Below are 17,499 nucleotides of genomic sequence, written 5' to 3' on the forward strand. Positions count from 1 at the left end.
GACTGATAGGAACTTTTGATGGTTATTATTATCATCTTTGACGATTGTTTTGGCCGTGGGAATATTTTGCTGCTTGGGACAGTTTATACATTTACTTAATGAGGATATATTCTTAATCATTTTGGTGTTCAAAAGTGTGTTTTTATGTATTTAACTGTGTAAGGAGCTAATTTCCGATCTGCGGGTAGCCATCATGTCTCCAGAGTGTTCCTTCATGCCAGATCTGCATCCCTGGGGGCGAAGCTGGAGAGAACAGGTCGGTACACATTCTCTGGTCCCTGGTCCCGCTGCGGGGAGAGCGATCTGCACCCTCGCCAAAGGACCCGGAACCAGAATGTTTGTGTTAGCGGTTATTTTTAGCAGCAGATCTAGAAAATGTTAGCGCTTTCGTTTTAGGGTGATACTTTTCTATTTATTGATAATCCCCAAAGGAGTGACTGGTTTTAGATTTGGGTGTGTGAGAGCTTGTATGCAGTGTGCACGTGTGTGTGACCGAGAGGGGGAGGGAGGAAGGGAGCCTGGAAGAGGGAGGGAGGGAGGGAGGGAGGGGGTGGCCGAGGGAAGACATCCCCTGGCTAACGGGAGGGGACTGAGGCTTACTCTGTTATCGTAAAGCTCTGCTAATGTAGCTTCGGAGTCATGTGACTGCAGAAAAGGCTATTATCTCAATGAAAAGGAAACTCGTTTTGAGAGCAAGCGGTAGAATAGAAGCAGGAAGAATTTTCGAGTGTGTTCCACCATGCTGGATTGTCAAAGCGAGATCTGTCTGATCAGCAGCTAAAAAGGGATTTCTGAGGCCGGTTTGTCAACTGCGGTTAGAAACAAATGATAGACGGAGCTGAGCGGCAGGGGGCTCAGCGTGTGTTTAGGTTGCCATTGGGGCGGAAGGTGTGTTTGGGTTAATAGAGAAGATTTATCTCTGAGGCAGTAAATTTATTGCTGATTGGGGGGGGGGGGGGGTGCTTTTTGTCTTGTTTTGTTTTGTTTTTGGTGGGGGTTTTCGGAAGATGTGTGGTGTTTTTATTGACACCGCTGGTGAAGAGAAAGACAAGCTGCCGAACTCTGGTTCGAACTGCAGAGGCTGAGGACAATCACAAGGTGTGTTTCCCAAGTGCTCTGACTGGATATCCGGTAATGTTCTCGGGGTTCTGTGTGCTTGTGGATTGGATGTGCTGTCGCGGAGGACGGGAGCACTGAGCATGACAACCAGCCGGTGGTAATGCCCTCAGGAACAAACAGATACAATGCGATCCCCATTGATTCCTTCCTTGTCCTTATTTCTTTTGTGTTTACCTAGTGACTTAAGGTTTCTTGCAGCTTCTTTATGTGGCCAAACACAGCCTCATGCTTATTTTAGAAAATATTTTGGTAAGCATTTTCTCAAATTCCGAAGAAGAATCTAATGCAAATCTTAGTCATTAAGGAATAAGTATAAGCTTTATATTTCCATCTCTTTATTTTTCCCCCCCAATATCCTTTGAAATTCAAGCTTAAAAGTGAGCTTTGCAGTGAATTGGAAATTGTTTAATTTTTGGTTGGTTAATAAATGAAGGTTTCTTTTTTGGCTGAGCACTAATTAATAAATTTTTCTCTATGTATATAGTACCTAACTTTCTCTGATTTTTTTTTTTTACATCCTTATGCTAAAAACACCCAGTTAATCTTTATACTGTGCTTGTCCACTTTTGCCCATGCTAATGCTACTGATTCTCTTTGCATCTGTACCTTTCTGCTAACCTTGGAAGGTGTAGTGCTAAAAAACCTGAGATTGGTGAAAGATAATTATAAGCGTTATCTGAAGGGTTAACTATTACACAGTGTGTACCTGAGGAATGAATTCATTAATATATTTTTCATTTACCTTCTATACCAGATAGGCCCCATTTGAGGTATATATTTTAAAATAATATATTTTTGACACTTAAGTATACTGTTTATATCTCCCCTATGAAACTGAGATTGGATTAGGAAAGAAATCTATCAAGCTATTATGCACTGCATAGAGAGTTTACGAAGTATTTATCTTAAAAAAAAAAAAAATAGTGAGAGTAGCTCAAACATAATTTTTAGTTATACTAAGCACAGGCTATTTTCTTTCTTAAACCATATCTTAGCATAATACAGTTTAATGAATCCATAATTTTATTATGGTGGGGTTTTCTTTTTTTTAAATCACTGGTACTTTAGTTTATCTCCATAAAAAAGACAGTTTGGTTTTAATTAAACTCTTAAGTAACTGTGGTTTTGATTGTTTTGGAATTTTTCTCTTTAATTGTGGGCCTCTCCCACCTTCTTGTAAGTTGTCTGTAAGACAGGGTTGTATACTGGTTTCAGCCCAAAAGTCACTAGCATCATATGTTAAAATTTTGAATAATAAAAATGAGAGTATTTGGACTTTCTTCGTTTTTCTTTTAATTTTTATTTCGTTGCCTTATCTAAAGTCTTTGAAGTGATTCAAGAACTTTGGAATAATTCAAGGCAGTTTTATTGAGCACATACTATTATTACAAGACCACTCCATGAAGCAGTAGGAGAAAACAAAGGCAAATAAAGACATTTAAACCAACATGATAACTTATAACTGGCCCTGGAACCCAGCCTCAATAAATGTAATTGCCCTGTACAGCATCTCCTCCAATAACTTTGCTTCCTTCACTGACACCTTGTTATAACATTGATGATGGGGAAAAATCAATTCCTGACTGGGGCCACTGTCTGTGTGGAGAATGTATGTTCTTCCCACGTCTGTGTGGGGGTTTTCTAGGGACTCCGGTTTCTCCCACATTCCAAAGATGTGCCCGTGAGGTCAGTAGGCATGGCTGATTGTCGCTGTCTGAGTGCGGGTGGGTGTGAGTGGCCCTGGGATGGAAGGGTGTCCTGTCCGGGGTGGGCCCTGTCTTGGGGCCCTGAGTGTGGTGACAGGCTCTGGTCACGGAGACCCTGAACTGGAATCAGTGGGGTGGAAAATAGTAATCTTATTTGTTTTCATGAATCTTTCGTGAATATACTTCTCAAATATGTGGTTAGCTCACATTTATATCGGTGTTTAACATTAGAAGTGTTTTGGGTCCTTAGCAATGTTTGATGATGTTTTTGTGATCAGAACTATATCTTAAGAATTCAATTCTTGTTTCTATCAATTAGCCTATGTTCAAATTGGTTTCATTATAGGCCCTTTTACTTAACATTGAAGTTTCCAAGAACCATTAATGATGTTAAGTTAAGACTTACTGTATCCTATAGGAATTTTAAATTGTTGAGAGGAATTTTTGGTACAACTTGTTTGGCCAATCAGAGAATACATTTGCCATATCTTCATGAATGAATTTTCACATGTACAGGTTTAAATGGTAGTTTTAACTGGTATCCATCTGTCATAGTTCCTTATCCTTTGTGTCATAACAGAAAGAAGTTCATTTTATTTACAGCCCCTTAAAACTAGGGTCGTTTTTGTTCCTAATTGTGTTGGTTTTCTTCTAGGACATCAAATATTAGTCCTTTACATTCTAAAATACTTTTGTGTTGTATTATTGCAAAATACCTTTACTTTTGGAGGTTGGCGGAGCGAAGAACCTCAGTCTTATGATTAGAGCTAAAAGGCACGAGTTTTGACGTCAAGGTAGTGTCTAAACAAGCCAGGTGACTAGCTTGCAAATCCTGCTGCACTTGAGAATTCCAACCACAGTAATTAACCACAAATATTACACCAGGTCTGAGCTTGTCAGGCTGAGGGGGTTTGTTGCTGGGAACAATCTTTAATTTGTGCAGAAGATAGGGTAAGAAAAGGTGGAATTCAAGGTGATCTTAGTATTCAGTGGTGTAAAACTCAGTGGATTATGTACATAGGAAATTTTTGTTTGTTTGTGAAAGTAAATGTTTGGGAAGATTTAGACGGGATTAAGTTATTGGGCTGTATTTAATACACAGTTTAATTCTGTGGAAGCCAAGGGGATGTAAAATTAATGAAGTGAAAACATCTGTGCAACAGCTAGCGAATTGTTCCCGGGGACCTCATAGAGGGTATACTCCAAATTATCGCTCAGCAATGCTGAGGAAAGTTTGGAATCTCTTGGCTTTACCGATTTCTCTCTCAGGCGTTGTGGTCCTTAAAGAGGGGAGCCCTGGCATTGTCTGGTGTGCATTTTAGTCATAGCAGTGACTCCTTTCACCAAGCTCACAGTTAATATGCAGGGTTATAGCTGAGTGTAACATAAGCATATATTGGCTTTCACTGTAAAGATACCTTAATTATTACTATTTTAAATAAATATTTTGCCTGAAATATCAAATACTACCATCTTGATGTTGAGTAAAGTATATTTCCTTTTAAAACCCAATCAAGATGAGAAATATATAGCAATACTTGGGAGATATTGGGGTTCGGTTCTGAACACCACTGCAATAAAGCGAATGTCGCAATAAAGCAAGTCACGTTTTTTTGTTTCCCGGTGCATATGAAAGTTAGGTTTACACTATACTATGGTCCATTAAGTGAGCAATAGCATATGTCTTTAAAAAAAAACAAAAAACAAACAAACAAAAAAAAAACAAAAAAAAAAACAGTGTACATACCTTTATTAAAAATACTCTATTGCCCCCAAATGCTGACCCTCATCTGAGCTTTCAGCAAGTCGTGACCTTTTTGCTGGTGGCGAACCCTGCCTTGTTGGAAGGCTGTGACTGATGAGAGTGAGGTTGGTTGGTGAAGGTTGGGGTGGCTGTGGCAATTCTTAAAATAAGACAGCAATAAAGTTTGCCACAGTTCAAGTCTTCCTTTCACAAACGATTTCTCCGTAACATGTGATGCTGGTTGATAGCATTTTACCTACAGTAGAACTTACTTCAAAATCGGATTCAATCCTCAAATAATACTACTACTTTATCAACTAAGTTTGTGTACTATTCTAAGTCTTTTGCTGTCATTTTAACAATCTTCACTGGGAGTAGATTCCATCTCAAGAAACCCCTTTCTTTGCTCATCTATAAGAAGTAGCTCCTGGCATTGTTAGAGTTTTATTTTAAAGATTGCAGCAATTCAGTCACCTCTTCTAGTTCTCTTGCTATTTCCACCACATCTGCAGTTACTTCCTCCACTAAAGACTTGAAACCCTCAAAGTCGTTCATGAAGGTTAGAATCAACTTCTTCCAAAAACCTGTTGAGGTTGATACTTAGACCTCTACCCGTGAACCAGGAATGTTCTTAATGACATCTAATGGTGAATCCTTTCCAGGAGGTTCCCAGTTTTCTTTGCTTAGATCCATCACAGGAAATCACTGTGGCAGCTATAGCCTTACAAAATGTATTTCTCAAATAGTAAGACTTGGAAGTTGAAAGCACTCTTAGATCTGTGGGCTGCAGAATTGATTTTGTGTTTGTAGGCATGAAAACGACATTAATTTCCTTGTATGTCTCCATCAGAGCTCTCGGGTGACTGTGTGCATCATCAGTGAGCAGTAATGTTTTGAAAGGGCTTTTATTTTTTCCCCCTGAGCTGTAGGTCTCAATGGTAGGCTTAAAATATTCAGTAAACTATGTTGTAAACAGATGTGCTGTCATCCAGTCTTTGTTGTTCCACGAATAGAGCACCAGGTAGAGGAGATTTGGCATAATTCTCGGGATCCTAGGATTTTGGTAATCTAAATGAGCATTGGCTTCAACCTCAAGTCACTGCTGCATTAGCCCCTAGCAAGGAGTCAGCCTGTCCTTTGAAGCTTTGAAGCCAGATATTGGCTTTTCCTTTCTAGCTGTGATGTCATAGAGATGGCATCTTCTTCAAATGTAAAGCTGTTCTGTCTACATTGAAAGTCTGTTTTTCAGGGGAACCACCTTTGTTAATTATCTTAGCTGGAGCTTCTGGATTCGCATCAGTACTTGCTGCTTCTTTCCTTAAATCTCATGAGCCAATGTCTGCTAGTTTCCTTACCTCTCTGTCTTCCTAGAATTTAAGAGCTAAGTCCTTGCTCTGGACTAGGATTTGGCTTAAGGAAATGTTATGGCTTGTTTGATCTGTTCAGAACACTAAAACTTGCTCCCTGTGAGGATGTTTCACTTTTTTTTTTACTTTTTTTTTTTTTTTTAATCATTCATGGTGTTTGCTGGAATAACACTTTTAATTTCCTTTAAGTACTTTTTCTTTGCTTTCACAACTTGACTAACTTTGGTACAAGAGGCCTGCCTAGCTTTCGGCCTATCTCGGTTTTCAACATGCCTCCCTCACTAAGCTTAATCACTTGTAGTTTTTTATTTAAAATGAGAGATGAACACTTAGAGGCCATTGTAGGCTTATTAATTGGCCTGATTTCAGTATTTTGGGTCTTAGGGAATAGGGAGACCTGAGAAGAGGGAGAGAGACAGGGCCAGTCTGTGGAGCATTCAGAATAGGTATTGATTAAGTTCACTGAAGCAATTATAATAGTAACATCAAAGATCAGTGATCACAGGTCACCATGACAAATAGAAAAATAGTAATGAAGAAGTTTGAAATATAGCTAGAATTACCAAAATGTGACACAGAGACAGGAAGTTAGCAACTGCTATTGAACAAATGGTGCCAATAGGCTTCTCAGCTCATTGCAGGGCTGCCATAAACCTTCCATTTGTTTAAAAACACACGCACAATATATCTGTGAAGTGCAGTAACACAAGTTATGCTTGTGTTGAAGTAAAACCCAAATGTTTGGTCTCATCATTTTATATGTTAAATCAAATAATAGTTAATTGACTATGAGGTTTATATTTACAATTCATGTTTTATTTCTTTTTTTTTCTAAATATATTTTATTTATTTTTTACAGAGAGGAGGAGAGAGGGATAGAGAGCTAGAAACGTCGATGAGAGAGAAACATCGACCAGCTGCCTCCTGCACACCCCCTACCAGGGATGTGCCCGCAACCAATGTACATGCCCTTGACCAGAATCGAACCCGGGACCCCTCAGTCTGCAGACCGACGCTCTACCACTGAGCCAAATCGGTTTCAGCTCATGTTTTATTTCTGTAAATCCTTAGATACTAGTCAATGAGTATTATGTTGAAGCTTCATCAGATAACAACTACTTTTTAAATAAAAATAATTGATTTTTTTAAATTATTTTTTATTTTTATTTTGAGAGAGAGACATTGATTTGTTGTTCTTCTTATTGATGCATTCTTTGGTTGATTCTTGTATGTGCCCTGACCAGGGATCGAACCTGTAACCTTGGTATATTGGGACTATGCTCTAATCGACTGAGCAATTTAATTGTTTTTAATTGGCCTTTTCAAATTTTGCTTTTGTGTTTTAGAATTTTAAATGAGAAAATGTTTAACTAAACATTTTATTTTTATTTAATCTTATTATTGATAAATGATATTTGGGTGCCTTTGCTTTTACTTTTCCCCCATCGTTTTTTTATTAATTGAATTTCCCCCCTTTTGATGAGGAAAACAACATTAGCAAACAACAATGATATTAGTTAACCATAAAGCTAATCTTTATGTAGAATTTATTATGTGCCACATACTGTTCTAAGGACCTCACATATATTGATTTAGTCCTTTTAGCAACATTGGCTGTGCTGTCCTTTGCCTGCACACGAAACAGGCACAGAGAGGCAAAGTAACTTGTCTAAGCTCACACAGGTATGATGAGCAATGACCCCAGGAATTGCCTCTATAGCCTACGCTCTAAAATGCCATGTGTACTGGGTTCAAATGGTGCTGCTATTGGAGTTGCTGGTTTATTCTGGAATGGGGACAGGATAAACATGGGGACAAGGATTAAGGTAGAACTGATTTTGTTTTTTAATGTTTGTTTAATGAACTTTATTTCTATTCTACTTCAAATATGTTATAAGACTAAAGCATCGTTTAAATGGTGTTTGGTTTGCACTGGAAACATTCATGAAAAGTAACTCACAGCTAATTCAGAAATGTGCTTTAGAGAGGGAGGTGATCACCATATGAGGGAGAACATTAACATGGGTAACAGATTGGTATGAGACATGGGCTATGTGGAGACCTTCTGAGGTTGAAGGCATGTGCTGTATATTTTCTTAGTTAGCTATCTCTCCTTTTCTTATACCTTGCTGTTTCTAAGGTCATTACACCCCGATGTAAGAACCAGAGAATCCAAATGAAGATCCTTGTGTTCAGACATTGAGAGCACCCCTGGAACAGTAACGCTGGCTGAGGATTTGTTGTGAGTTAGTTTATGTCCATGCACATTCCCCAAGAGAGGAGCTTGTGTCTACAGACGTTCAGAGAGGGATCACTTACACTTGGTGAAACTTTAATACTGAACAGGCCTGTTGATGCCTAGGTGATGTCACTCTTCCTTGTCGGGATTTGTGGTGGAAATGGTTTTACCGCACGCAATCCTTGTAACTGGATCCTTGGAAATGAGTGGAGAAGTAAACTATGGCTATAGCTTTAGCATTTGTCTTTGGTCTCAATTGATGTACCCTCTTACTGGTGTATTTGTAAAATGCCAAAATAACCAATTTCATTCTTGCACTTATGTCTTCCTGTTCATTTACGTAAAGCTGTGTATTGAAAGAGTTTGCCATGTCCTTCGTTAATTAGTACAGGAGAAGAGTAAGCAACTGACTGTCTATAGGGGTGGGGAGAGGACTGATCAGGGGACCCTTAGAGAAATGGTGAAAGTGAGGCTGATTCTTCAGTGGAAGATGATCAGCAGGCACTGGACGATACTCGAGGCCCTCACCACCCAGCATAGAGCCACCAGCCACAGGTGGCTTTGGGTCGTTTGAGAGCTAATGCACATTGAGTGCAGACACTGGGTAGGGCAAAAGTAGGCTTACAAGTTGTGAGTATGTGAAACACAGGCTGTTGTTATATTATTACTTATTAATTATTGTATTATTTTCCACACGAAAATTTAGCTATAAACCTACTAAATGTACATTACTAAATTTAATTTCACCTGTTTCTTTTGACTGTCACTGTGGTGACTGGATGATTGGCGGCTCCCAAGATTCTCCTGTCAGTGCTGCTCTGAGCCAGGGGACAGTGGGGGGCAGTATTCTTTCCGGTGGATGATGCATCTGTGCCAGATAGGAGGGATATACCAAGGACCAAGATGGTATAGACTCTATACCATAGAGCCATCCCCAGCCCACAGTCTCTGATCAGTAGCAGATTAGAAGCACTTTGAAGTCCACGTTCCTTGGTGGGCATAAAAGGCCTTTTCATGCTCAGGCTCTACTCATTCTCAACTTCTGTCATGTTCTACCTTTAATGAACAGCAGTTTATTCTTCTTATTCACGGGAGTTATGTTCTGTAAAGTCGTGGCTAACACTGAATGAGCAAAGACTGAGTCATTGCTTCTTGGGGGAAATACAGAATCCTTTAAATATCTCTGGTCACAAGTCAATACATAACCTTATTTTAAGTGTGTTTCTATTGTGCTTCTGTTTAAAGACACTTTATTGTATATTGAACTTACGGCCAGCAGTGCTGTAACTCCTGCCTGAATGAAGCTCATCTTAAATACGCATATTTCTTCATATATATCGGGCTGTGTGCTTTTTCTCGTTTAATTTGCATACTAACTTGTGAGTGGATATTATTTCTGAATTATACGGACTTGGAAACTGAGGCTCCAAAAGGTTAAGTATCTTTCCCAAGGTTGCATTGCTTGTCGATGGTGAAAGCAGGAGATGAGGCAGGCTTCACGTGGCGCTGGGGCCCTGTTAGGAGATGCGGTTAAGTACCGTTTGTAGTAAAGCTTCTCTTCGGTGGGACCACCGAGTCCCCCACTCTAAAGTGTCCCTATCTGTTTGACAGCCTAGCCATTGAAATCTGGAAGGACTTGAGCATGTGATATGATTTACTCTGAGGTAAGGTCGAGAGCCCCTACGTATTTGTTAACTATGGTGACAATGGTCCTCTCTGTGTGTCTTGTCATTTCTTTGGTGTATCTTTTCCACGTCTCTCTCTGCCCACAAAACAGCTGTGTCTTACATATCTCACAGACTCTACCCGTCACCATTATCTTTGGATAGAACTTCAGTGCTGGCCACTCCAGTAGCCCGCAGGGCGGCGGAGAGGCGTCTCAGGCATTGCCGTGGTGTCTTCTGTGGGAGAAGCCGGGTCAAGCTGCCTTGGCACAGCCCATGAGGGTCCATAGGCAAAGCTGGTGCAGGAGAGTCTGGTGCTTTGAGACATTTACTGAGAAGATGGACAGGATTGTGGGTCTTGAGTTTCTTCACACCCAATATTAGAAAACTTGGTTAAATTTTCTATAATACTTGGTTGTTTTTCATTTAGACAATAAACCGGGATATATGTTGGTGAGCTAATCATTGCTGAGTTGTATTCATCTCCCTCTGCCAGGGCTGGAGGAGAATTCCTATAATGACCCATACATTCCAGAGGTCCCTATGAGCTCCCTGGTTCGCTCCCCCGTCACCTCCCAGGTTATTTATTTCACCTCCTGGGTAACTCCAAGATAGTTGGAATAGATTCTGGGACATAATTCTCTCATATACGTGGTTAAAAATATTATCAGGCTGGCTAGAATTAAGTAGGAAGAGAGACAAGGTAACAGATATAAGTGGTGGGTGGTTTCTTGTACAAAGGTTACTGTGAGCAGATGTACCAAAGTAAGAGAAATTGACCAAGTTATTGCCCAACATAAGCAAACAAACAAACAAACAAAAATCAGTTTTTGTTTTTGTTTCACTGGTCAAGGCCTGGGCTGCAGGTAAGGAACTCTCCGAGGGCACAATTGCGCTAAATGGGAGCCTGGTCCAGTCCTAAATGTCTGAACCTCCTAAGGTCAGTGTAATTTGTGGTTCAGGCAAGGAATGCACTGTACTTACTGTTGGTTACAGTTGGTACCTGGAGGTGGCGGGCCAGTCTGAGGGCTGGAAACTTTCAAGCAGAAGCACCAATAACCATATTCCAGTGACACGAGGTTCAGAGAAAGGTTCATGCTTCCCTTGGTAAGCTGAGAGGAGAGAACAAGGAATCTCATCGTTCACATGCTCCATTGAATGTTCAGTTCACATTAGAAGAAGATCCACATGTAGTAGTGCCGCTGCGCCTGGCTATTCCAATGTCGACTCTCTAGCCCCTCTCATGATGTTACAGCTGCAGATCCCCAGGGATGGCCGTTCCTCAACGTCGAGGATGCTGTGTTCGTATTTTCTAATACGTCTGCCTAGACTTTTCCTGTACCCTCGCTGGCAAGTGTCTGTATTTTGAAGTTGTTATTGAATAGCTTATGTTAGAGAGTGTGTAGAACTGTGAAAGAACATGGGATTTGCAGTCAGAGCTTAGTTGGAAGCCTACATGCCATGACTTAGAAGCTCTGAGATATCAAGAGGGACCTCTGTTAACTTCTTTGAATCTGTTTTTTCTTTGCAAAACTGGGGGCAGCATCTGCTTTGCCAAGCTCTGAGAATGAAACAGTGCACTGGCTGGTACTGTGTCCAACACTTAATAATTACCAACCACCTAAGACACCTCTTCTCTGTGATGTATCCCTTCAACACACTTGGTGTGTTTTCTCAGCTGTGTGTGTTTAATCTCTCCAAGTGGTTTTAAACTCTCTCTTTCTCATATCCCTGTGTATTTAAATATGTTTTTAATTAGTATCTGTTCATTGACTAAATTCTCCATGCACCTGTTATTTCTTCTTCTAGAGCAACATGGATTCTCATGTGTCTATCTGAATTACAGATTTTTAATTTTCTTTTGTTATTACAATCTAAGAGTATATTTTAATTTTATTTTTAGCTCCTGCTCATTATCACCTAAGTGACTGTTATCTTGCTTCCCCCTATTTTAGAACTTAGAGCAGTTGATTTGGTTTTTACTCTCACTGCAACATTCTACCTCTGTCCCTGTGGCTAGTTATGAAGACTATGTAGAAACATGCTAAAGCCTTTTAAGCTTTAAAAGATTAAAAAAAACACACAACTATGTTTGGATTTTTAAAATCATAGAGATAAAAACTGGAAGGAAATATCTGCTGGAGGAGTGAGACCTGCGCAGGCGAGAAGACCTGTGCTGGAGGGAGGGTGCAAGCTCCAGAGTCGGCTGCTGGGATTTGAATCTCACTTCTACCACCTGTCGGCTGTGTTTGACCTTGGACATGGACATGTTAGTCCTTTTTTCCATACTTCTGGAAATAATGATAATAATGGTTTCATAGGATTTGGGGGAGTCATTGGTGCAATAGCTTCAAACTCCATAGTGCTTTGTAAAGCAGCTTAATTCAGTGAACATTGTCAGGCCTTCTGATAAGGGCATAAGTTAAAAAGACAAAAACATACTCAGCTTCTGCTCCTCGAGGAGCTTAAAGTTTGGCAGGGGAAAAGACCAATAATTATGATATACATGTAAATGATAGGGTTCCATATAGGCTATTAAAGGCCAGAGGAAGGAAATTTAATTTGGGGGAGAGGGTTTTCTGATCTGGAACTTAAAGAGATGAGTGGGAGTTAGCCAAAAGGGGAAGCTACCTGGTTTGTCCGTGTCTAACAAGCACATAGAAGAGGTGAGAAGTGGTATGTGGTAGACGGGAGCCATGTGCCCCTCACCTTACCAGGGCAGACAGAGGGTGGCAGAGGAGCCTGGCGAAACGGGCAGAGGCTACAGCTAAGGCAGCTTCGTGGCCTTTGGGCAGCACAGACTTGCGCCTGGAGGGAGTAGAGGGCCACTAATGATTGTAAGCAGGGAAATTATCTGCAAGAAGGGAAACTTACGTTATAAATCCCGGTAGGAGATGAAGACCTGGGCCAGCGCAGGAGTGATTATGGAGAGCACAGAGACTTGAATCTTGAAGAGGAAAGTCACATTATGGATGAGTTGATGGGGAGAATGTGGAATTTCAGGATTATCAGTGGATGGGTGCTCTTTCCTTGGGGCAGTTTTAGGGCAGAGAGAAATAATCAATCCTGTGAACTGACCCCGAGCTGAATTTTTGAGGTGGAACCTTAGAGATGGTGAAGAAAAGAACGATTTGGGAAACATGTCTTCTATGACAAAGTTTTATTTACAAGTGAGGCTGCTTACTGCTGCTGTGAATACGATGTACATGTATCTGGTTGAGTCCCTGCTTTCGATTCTTTTCAGTCTGCAGAAGTGGAACGGCTGGATCATGTGGTAATGTGTTTTTTAGGAGCTCCCAGGTGATCTTTCACATTCAGCCATAGTTAATAACTTCAGTGCATAATAAAGATGCCGAATCTGGAGGGTCCTTGAAGGGTGGCCTTCGTGGGCTGGTCTTTTCAGGAGAATTGTGTGCCTTACTTTGTATGTACGTGGTTTTACTTGTAGGCTTTGACCAGATTCTCAGAGCAGTTCCTCCCTCCAAGGCAGAGTTAGGAATCACTGCAGAACATAATGTTAAAAGACAAAGATTTGAGTAGACATTTCTCCAAAGAAAATATGTAATAGCCAAGTAAGCACATGGAAAGACGCCCAATATCATTAGTCCTTAGGGAAATACAAATCAAACCAACAATGAGATGCCATTTCAGACCCATTAGGATGGTTAGAATTAGAATATAAAAAGGGAAATAACAAGTATTGACAAGGATATGGATAAGTTGGAACCCTGGGACAATGTTAGCCGGAAAATAAAATATAGTATGTCTGCTTTTGAAAGCAGTTTGGCAGTTTTTCAAAAAGTTAAACAGAGTAACCATATGACTCACCAGTTCATTCCTAGGAAAATGTCCTACAGAACTGAAAATATATATCTCCTAGAGGCCCAGTGCACGAAATTCATGCACTCAGGGGAGGGGGAGTCCCCTCAGCCCAGCCTGCAGTCTGGAAGCCTAAAGTTTAGGGGATGTCCCACCACCACTGCTGTGCTCGCCAGCCATGAGCCTGGCTTCTGACTGAGGGCAGCTCCTGCATTGAGCGTCTGCCCCCCTCGTGGTCAGTGTGCATCATAGCAACTGGTCGTTTCACTGTTTGGTCAATTTGCATATTAGTCTTTTATTATATAGGGTGTAAGAACTGCACGGGGGTGGGGAGTTGGGGAAGGTAATGGGGGGGATGAGGACAAATATGTAATACCTTAACCAATTAAGAAATTAAAATGAAGGAAAAAAAGAGCTGTACACAGATATCCATAATAGCATTATTTCTAATAGCTAAGAGTAGAAACAACCCAACTGTTCACCTACTGGTGAGCAGATAGACAAAGTGTAGTATATCGTTACATTGGCATATTCGGCCATAAAAAAAGTGAATGAAACACTGATACATGCAACAATATGGCTGAACCTTGAAATTATTATTCTGATTGAAACAAGTCCGACACAAATAACTACATATTGTATGATTCCACTTACATGAAACGTCCAGATGAGGCCTGCCTCTTACTGGATCTTCAGGGTTATCCAGACCCCCATCTTAGCCCAGTGACCACCTAGTTGTCTTATTTTTGAAACTTATTTTTAATAGCTTTGTTTGGCCATAAAATCCACCCTTTTACCCTCTACATTTCATTAGCTCTAGTCTAATTGCAGAAATGTGCAACCATCCCCACATCTAATTCCACAACATTTACTCACCCAAAGGAAACCCGTCCCCATTATGCAATTACTCCCCAGCCGCACCACTGAGGTGATGGGGAGAGAAGTGTAATCGTGGACCATGGAGTGAGTGGGGGAAGAACGGGAATAAACCACAGGCCCATATTCCCTTATTTGAATCTCAAAATTCAACAAACTCAGAAAATGGAAATGTTTGGCAGGAAAGCCTGACCTGAATGGGTCTGAGCTGATTTATAATCTTCATTTGTCCCACTTTGTGTGAAATTAAGGCATTTCACTGCATAAATAATATTGAATTTGAATGCAGAATGCTTCTACAGGCCCCTGTGGAGATGGCATGAAACACAGTAGACAACACATATTCTCTTTCTAAAATTAAACATATCTTTCTATCTGAATTCTAAATCATGTGGCCCCTAGGTGCTGGGGGGAAGGGCCCACAGGTCTGTAGTCTTTGGATGGGGTGGGATGTGAAGGGAAGGAGTGAAATTGCATAGTTGCTAGAGAAGGTTTCAGATTCAAGAGGCATTTATTCTAAAGGGTGGAAAGGACCTGACTATGCTTCTAGGTTAAAACAGAGAGGAAGAGGTTGAAAATTGGTAAATAGAAGCTTTGTAGCAAAGTCTCAACGAAGGTGGGGAGGGAAATGGGAGATGAGGCTGGAATAGTGGGCGGTTACAAGAGGAGGGACCACACATCCTCTGAGACACCAGGAGTGATGTAGATAACGGTGATGTCTTTGTAAGCCAGGAAGAAGGGAAGGCGAGTAAAATCAAATAGAATATCCACTTGCAGAAGTGGTTAGAGAATGTTGCTACAGGCCCCTGTGCTGGAATTAATAGTTGGGGTGAGTAGATGGAGCTGAATAAGAACAAGGGAAAGGATTTGCAGGCAAGACGATGTGTCTAGGGCAAGTTTAGAAACCTTGAACTGTCTGTGGGACCATTTTGCCCCTTAACTGTATGATTTTCTCCATCACTGTCCAGCTCCCCGCTGACAAGAGTGGATACATCTGGGGATTACGTTTTACAGAGTGAATTCTGTGAGAGATGTTTGAAAGGGAACCGAGAGTCCTGGTGGCTGGGTATGGGAGGCAGAGTAGAAGACCAAGTGGTGACCAAATGTGAGGGAAGTTTCATCTTAGCCTAAATCCAGATACCGAATACACCACAATACAAAGATAGTAAGAATTTTTTTCTTTTCTTTCTTTATTGTTTTGTAGATATTCACATTATTTTAATGATACAAAGTAAATAATGTCATTGTGCTAGTTCGGACCTTTTAATATGAACTGCTAATATTAAGATTTTCAAAAACTTCGTCTTGTTATTACATACTGGCTATGCTTTGTGTCATCTGCTTATTTGATAAACAGATCCTTTTTTCAAGTCACTAATTAATAAAATAAACTGGCTAGCCCGGAGAACTCCTTTGTTTATAATAATCAGTTACTTACCATCCAGAGTGTCATTCCCCCAGCCGTGGTTCCTCCCATTGTCCCCCAGCCCAGCAGTCCCAGTGCGGCTCTCCCTCCCCCGTCAGGGCGGGCAGGCTTCCCTGACCACCAGGGTTCTGCCAGGGGTTCTGATGTCGTTGGGCTGGCGCAGAGCCAGGAAACCCATGCTTTTAAAAACTCCTCAGGTGACTCATTGGCAGTCTAATTGGGTAGGAACCACCGGCGGAACCCACCCACCTTAGCTTTCATCTCCACAAGAGCGTTCTGTCAAATGTGGACATACTGTATCTAAGCCATGTCCCCAACTCAGCATTCCTTTGTCCAAGTACAAATGAAGTGCTTATAAATATTTTTAAAATATTCAATACTAGTGATCAGTTTAAATTATGAAATAAAATGCCATAACCTTCAAATTAGCAAAGTGTCTAAAAAAATCATAATACCTATAGCTACTGTGAATTACGGAGGGGTGATAACTTGCACACCTTGCTGAGGCGATTATAAATGAATAAGCCTGTTTGGAAAGGAACTTGACAGTATACATACCATGTTTCCCCGAAAATAAGACATCCTCCGAAAATAAGACCTACTTACAGGTTTCCTTCTGAGTGAAATATAAGGCATCCCCCGAAAATAAGGCCCCCCCCCAGGCTAAAAATGAGAGATTTGGTCCACTGATTCTGAAAGAAATGGAGTCACAAAAAATTCACTAGGAAATTCAGGAATTGGATTGTTATGATTCCAGAAGATGATGATATGATTGCCATTGAATAAATGAGTACATTCTTGATACTGTAGGATTCACAGTTTGTCTGGTTTGTGTTGACAACTACTGTACTACCGTACCGTATACAGGTAATAAATTTCCTTTTATTTTCATTTAACAATAAATGTGTACCATATTCTTCTTCATGGAAAAATAAGACATCCCTTGAAAATAAGACCTAGCTCATCTTTGGGAGCAAAAATTAATGTAAGACACTGTCTTATTTTCGGGAAAACAGGGTAGATAGACTTAAATAGGGGTCACACCCTTTGACCTATTAATTACATTTCAGAGTCTCGTATCGGGACTGTTTATTATTGTTAATAATCAGAAATGTGGATCAGTATTTGTATAAAAGATATTCATCACTGTTATTTATATAAGTAAAAAATGAAAGAAAGATGAATGATTAAAGGAAATGATTAAATATTTCATAGTACCTTCATATGATGGAATATCATAGAACCAGTAAAAATTATGTTTATAGAGATATATTTAATATCATGGGAAATCTTAGTTAATAGCATTAGGAGAAAAACAAAGAAAACATCTATAAAATTGATTATAGTCTCATGTGATGAATAACAACATTTCAATCAACAATGGACCAAATATACAACAGTGGTCCCATGAGACTATAATGAAGCTGAAAAATTCCCATCACCTAGTGGCATTGTAATATAATAGCACAACACATTACCCGCTTACTTTTGTAACAAGCCTACTATGCTATAGAGTACAGCACATACTATTATCTACAA

General features: G+C 40.3%; 1 protein-coding gene across 7 annotated transcripts in view; it reads left to right on the top strand.

The window, feature by feature from the left end:
• NCOA2 (nuclear receptor coactivator 2) overlaps positions 1-17,499 on the top strand; it is a 255,129-nt gene that overhangs the window by 133,376 nt on the left and 104,254 nt on the right. The window contains exon 1 of one of the 7 annotated variants that reach the window (XM_084864346.1): positions 685-1,098. The exons of the other annotated variants lie outside the window; for them this stretch is intronic. The gene's annotated coding sequence lies outside the window, so the exon portion shown is untranslated. Of the gene's footprint in view, positions 1-684; positions 1,099-17,499 lie in introns of those variants that run through there. 7 annotated transcript variants of the gene reach the window in all.

The sequence above is a fragment of the Pipistrellus hanaki genome (assembly GCF_964339955.1).
Source record: "Pipistrellus hanaki genome assembly, chromosome: 17".
NCBI classification, from domain to species: Eukaryota; Metazoa; Chordata; class Mammalia; order Chiroptera; family Vespertilionidae; genus Pipistrellus; species Pipistrellus hanaki.